The sequence below is a fragment of the Myodes glareolus genome, chromosome 4 (assembly GCF_982192425.1).
Source record: "Myodes glareolus chromosome 4, mMyoGla1.1, whole genome shotgun sequence".
Taxonomy (NCBI): domain Eukaryota; kingdom Metazoa; phylum Chordata; class Mammalia; order Rodentia; family Cricetidae; genus Myodes; species Myodes glareolus.
The window spans coordinates 120,654,724-120,660,723 of record NC_142029.1 but is presented as its reverse complement, the minus strand read 5'-3'; positions in this window follow the sequence as shown (position 1 = coordinate 120,660,723).

The window sequence follows — 6,000 nt, the reverse complement described above, 5'->3', positions numbered from 1 at the left end:
TCCAGGCAGAACTAATTCTAAAAGATGTTTTGAGGCTGACCATTCAGCCCAGTTCAAGACCTGCTATGATGGTGCAGGCCAATAAAAAATGATGTTTTAAGGTTGGCTAATTCAGGCCAATATTTATGCCGGTTGCTATGGCACAGGCCAATAGAATTTGCTCTTTGGAGCAGAGACCTTCAGGTCTCTAAGTTCAAGACCAGCCTACTTCCAGTACTGACTGTGCTGAATTTTTACACTGAGTTTTTTAGTACTCTTAAATGTTAATTTGGGAGAAGAGTTTTGTTTATGTTTTTTCTAGGAATGCTGACATGCATCTGGGTACTGTTCATGATGTGGATTCATCTGTCCAGAGGCCTGAGGACAAAGCTTCTGCTATGGAGCTGTCTAACCTGATTGCTGCGGAGCTGGCGGGTTCCTGAAAAATGATCCAGCTCCTACCTTTGTTCTATCAGTTATTACTGTACTGTTATTGCTGTACATTGCTATATTGTTATTGCTGTACAATTGCTGTACTGCTGGATTTCCCCTTGATTTGTCAGTTATTGCTTGCTATCAGTTTTTCTTATCCTGTCAGCTATTTCTGCTGAGCACTATGGGTATCTTCAAGGCAGGTTGCTAAATGCCATGGTTGTTCAAATTAAGAATTGGATACTGATTTTAATCTTGACAGATTAGATATGGTTTTTTGATCTTTGCTGGTCACAGAATAGGATTTTTACTGTTTTTCATGGTCCCTGAAATACAAAATTTACTAATTGGCTGTCATTTATTCTAGTTAGCTTTCCAGGGACCTTACACCAGTGCTATTGAGACCTTACTTAAAGGGGCTCTATTCTGAGCAGAGTTTTCAGGATTGTGCCAAAGCACAATCTCCTTTGGGAATGCTTGTATATGCTGGAGCATGACATTCCATTCATGATCTCATGAAGCTGGAGTCAGGACTACTCAGGTCAAGTCCTTTTGGCATTCGCCTCAAAATATCTTTCAGCATAATCTGGCTGGACTCAATGTATGACTAGTAACCAAAGATGGGTAAGGATTGAATGGGAGGGGACTCTGACCTAAGACAGAAAGGTATTTTGACCTGAAATACTTTTTCCACGATGGGTAAAAAGTCTGCCTGGCCATCACCACCTAAGAAAAGGTGCTAGTCATCATATTTTATATAAAAGGGGGACTTGTGGGACCCTGTCCTCCCTGATCCTTGAGACCAAAATACTGGTTGCAAATAATGTTTACGGTAACCAGCTAAGCTTCCTGCTAGTTCCGTCCTTGGTTCTGCTACAGCCTGGTACATTAGCCTGAGGGATCTATTTTACTTTAAAATGGTAATTTCTCAACCTGCCTCAAAGAAGCTCAGGCGCCAAGGCCCATCTATCCTGTCTGACATTGCCTTGAACCCTCGACCACCTGCCTGGGGAAAAACTCCCACAGAGGCCAGTTTCCCCAGCCCCCTCTGGGTGGAAGGAGTTTTCCTTACTGGGGCCAAAGGTATTTTACCCTGGATTTAGTTGAATAAAGAGGCATTCTCTTCTTGAGGATGACTGGAACTCTGTATCTGTGTGTGTGGGTCTTGTGCTTTAACCCCTAGGACAATATGGAACTCGTGGGATGTGGGTGGCGTGGAAGGACGACCCCTACAAACACCTGATCTAATAATTCATTTAAACCATACCTTAGATGGTGACAAAGATTTAAATAGTCCCAGAGAGTTAACAGCTGAAGCAGAAAAGGAACTGACGATGGTTGAGGAAAAATTACAGGAGGCACATGTAGATAGGGTGAATCCAAATCTTAGTTGCATTCTAGTCATATTGCCTTCCATAATTTCTCCTATGGGAATTTTAATGCAGAGGGAAGATACTATTTTAGAGTGGATCTTTTTACCACACAAACCAAGTAAAAAATTAAAACTTATGCGGAAAAAGTCTCTGAATTCATTATAAAAGGAAAATTGAGACTTCGTCAATTAACAGGTATACACCCAGCAGAAATTTTAGTGCCTTTCACTGCTGATGAGATAAAAAAAAAAGTTGTGGGAACACAATGAACCATGGCAAAGAGCTTGTGCTATTTTTTTGGGAGAAATCAATAACAATTACCCAAAAAGCAAGAGACTTAACTTTATAAAGAGAACTTCATGGATCCTCCCTCAAATTGTCCGTGATGCTCCAATAACCAGAGCCCGTACATTTTATACTGATGCTAATAAATCAGGGAAAGCAGGTTACAAATCAGAAGAATTGAGTAAAGTGGAACAAAGTCCTTATGATTCTGTCCAGAAGGCAGAATTATATGCCATCCTTATGGTGCTTAGGGATTTTAAAGAACCTCTTAATATTATTACTGACTCACAATATGCAGAAAGAGTTATTTTGCATATTGAAACTGCTGAATTTATACCTGATGATACAGAACTGACCTCATTGTTTATCCAGGTACAAGACATGATCAGAAACAGGCTCTGCCCTATGTATATAATGCATATCCGATCCCATACGGGTCTGCCAGGTCCTCTAGCACAAGGTAATGCAGATATTGATCAATTATTGATTGGTAGTGTGCTGCAGGCATCTGAATTTCATAAAAAACATCATGTCAATAGCAAAGGCTTGAAAAAAGAGTTTTCTATTACATGGCAACAAGCTAAGGAGATTGTAAAGAAATGCCCTACTTGCTCTTTTTATAACCAAACACCATTGACTGCAGGGACTAATCCAAAGGGTATTAAAAGGAATGAAGTTTGGCAGATGGATGTCTTTCACTTTCCAGAATTTGGCAAATTAAAATATGTACTTCACACCATTGACACGTACTCAGGTTCCCAATGGGCAACTGCTTTAAGCTCAGAAAAAGCTGATTCAGTAATCACTCATTTATTAGAAGTTATGGCCATCATGGGTATACCTACACAGATAAAGATGGATAATGGTCCAGCTTATGTTTCTAGGAAAATGACACGATTTTTTGCTTATTGTAATATTAAGCATGTTACAGGTATACCATACAATCCTACAGGTCAAGCAGTTATAGAAAGATCAAATCGAACTATAAAAGTTATGTTGAACAAACAGAAAGGGGTGGAAAATACCCCCAGGAATAGGTTACATAATGCTTTATTAACCTTGAATTTTCTCAATGCTAATGAGAATGCGACAACGGTTGCAGAAAGACACTGGATATTAGAAAAGTCTGCTGAATTAAATCAACCAATTTATTTCAAGGATGTGCTGACCTCACAGTGGAAGCCAGGAGATGTGCTGCATTGGGGAAGGGGTTTTGCTCTTGTTTCCACAGTAGAAGAAAAATTGTGGATACCATCAAAATTAATAAAGGTTAGATCTGAAGAGAAGAAACCTCTTGGAACGGAGAAATGACAGCCTCTACAATGATGATGACCATACAGGTGGTAAGAAAAACATAAAATGGGGGCAGGATTCTGTTCTTGTCTCCACAGGAAAACACTCATCTTTGAAAAATTCAAAGGACCCTGGATGTTTGAATACTGACAGATGGAAAAATAACTACCCAATATGGATTATCAAGAAAACTGAATAGGTTCTGTGAGTATGAAGCTCTGGAATATACTAAATCATATTTCTGAATTTATAGAGCTGGTTTTGGAGTTGGACTCTTGGCTCGGTCCCTCTCTAATTCCAAGCCTGTTGTGAGGAGAAAAACCCAGAGTTTTTGGAGTTTCTGTCTTATGTCAAGAGCCATGATATGAGACAGAAAGAAATATGAGTTTAGAAAACATATTTGCTTTTCTTCATATCTATCATACTTTTCATTGAATATGTCTATCATACTTTTCATTGAATATGTCTATCATACCTTTCATTGAATATATGTTTGTATATGTCTATATAATTAATGTTGAAGTTTTCCACAATGAGTTCTTTCTGCACTGAAATTTGAAGTTTCCAGGAAGAAGATGGGACCCCCATAACAACATAACAACAACTCCACTCGGTTGATATGACGTCATGATACTGATAGTGCTACTACAAGTCCTGCTCCGGGTATCAGCTGCACAGATGATTCCAACTTGGTTAGCTGAAATGGTGCACATCTTGTACAACATTCTGGCCAGAACTCCACCAAATACTCAAAGACTATTTGCAATTTTAAAAGACATTGACCTTGAAATTTAACCATTATTTTAGTTTCACAGGATCCTCCAGAAAGAACCTTACCCCCATGACAGCTGAAAGTAATTCTAGAGGACGATATCCCCTCTCTCAGCAAAGTTTGTCCTCAGGTTTAGCAACAATATTTTGGGATTGATTATAATTAGTATATGGTTGAGAGTTGGGAAAGGAATTTTATAAGCTCAGTGATCTTTTGGGAAAAAAAAGGGGGGGATAATTGGATAGATGATAATGGTATTTGTGAGTTATTGTTTATAGATAATTACATCGGCATATATTGAATATTGTATGTAAGCATGCTTCTACCTGTTTAAAACATTTTTATGTATTGATAAATATTGTATTGATATATGTATACCATATTGCACTGTACATTTCTACCTCTGATTAAGATACTCATATATTGTTTATGTATTGATACTTATTGTTTCCATTTGGAGGTTATTGTCCTCATTTATTGCACAGTTGTTTATTCTCTTAGTCTTTAAGTTAGATACATGTTAAGAATTGTAGATCAATAGTCATCTATGTCTGTCATATTTATGGTTAGACTAATCAGGTTCTTTAGATACATAGAGATTATATATAAATAGTCTTCAACTTCTTTGAAGAGCTGTAGAAAATGGCATTTAATTTAATCTTAGAGTTCTGTGTAGTGAGACACAATCACTCCTGGCAACACCGACCTATTCTCGAGAGATTGTTGAGCACCAAAGACACTCCACCTGCAGCTTGTCTTCTTGACAAAACTGGCCTCTGGGTAAGGAACTGCCCATACCTCAACTACTGAAAAATACACGGTATCCAGAAATGGATAAACAGAACTGTCAAATCTAGCCAAGACAGGGTAAGACGGTTTTGAAAAATCTCTTGCCTGTTAAAATCTGGAAATGGATAAAATCCGAAATGGATAAACAGAACTGTTAAATGTTGCCAAGACAGGGTAAGATGGTTTTGAAAAATCTCTTGCCTGTTAAAAGTAATCTGTCAGTTATTCTAGGTCTTAGTCAAAGTTGGGTGCTTCAACGCTGCAAACAGGTCTTTGGTGATTGCCCAGGTAGCCACTTGTCTCTGTGATTTGTTGCATGTTTTTAAAGTTCTTTGATTGCACTTCCTAATTACTCAGGTAACATTATTTCCCGTCTCGGATCTTCTATGGGGTTGAAGATTAGATAAATGTAGCTACTTTCCTTTCATGACTTGGCCAAGTTATTTATTATACAAGACTTTAGCTAGTTAGAATAGGATATTTGTACTTATTGTATATAATTGTGTAGGTTTGTACTTACTGTATATAATTTTGTAGTAGGCTTAGAACTCTCTTACTTAAACAAAAGGGGGAGGTGTTGCGGGAGTACCTTCTGCTCTGTCAGTCAATAGCCGCTGAAATACCAGTCCCCTGGGGTGTGGTATATTTCTCTTTTAAAATAGCCACAGATCTCGGCTCGGGCCTCTTGGTCCCGGCTCCTGCTCCCGGCTCCTGCTCCAGCGACTAGGCTCCATCCTGACGGTTTATGGTGTATGTAAGTTTTACCCGCCAACATAAATAACCCCTTAAAACATAACTGGTGTGGGACTGATTAGCCGTTACCCGGTTCTGGCTATTACAAATAGGCTGCTATGAACATAGTTGAACAAATGCTTTTGTAGTTTGATAGGGCATCTCTTGGGTATATTCCCAAGAGAGGAATTGCTGGGTGCTGAGGTAGATTGACTCCCAGTTTCCAGAGAAACTGCCACACTGATTTCCAAAGTGGCTGCACAAGTTTGCATTCCCACCAACAATTGATGAGTGTCCCCCTTACTCCACAACCTCTCCAGCATAGGCTATCATTGGTGTTTTTGA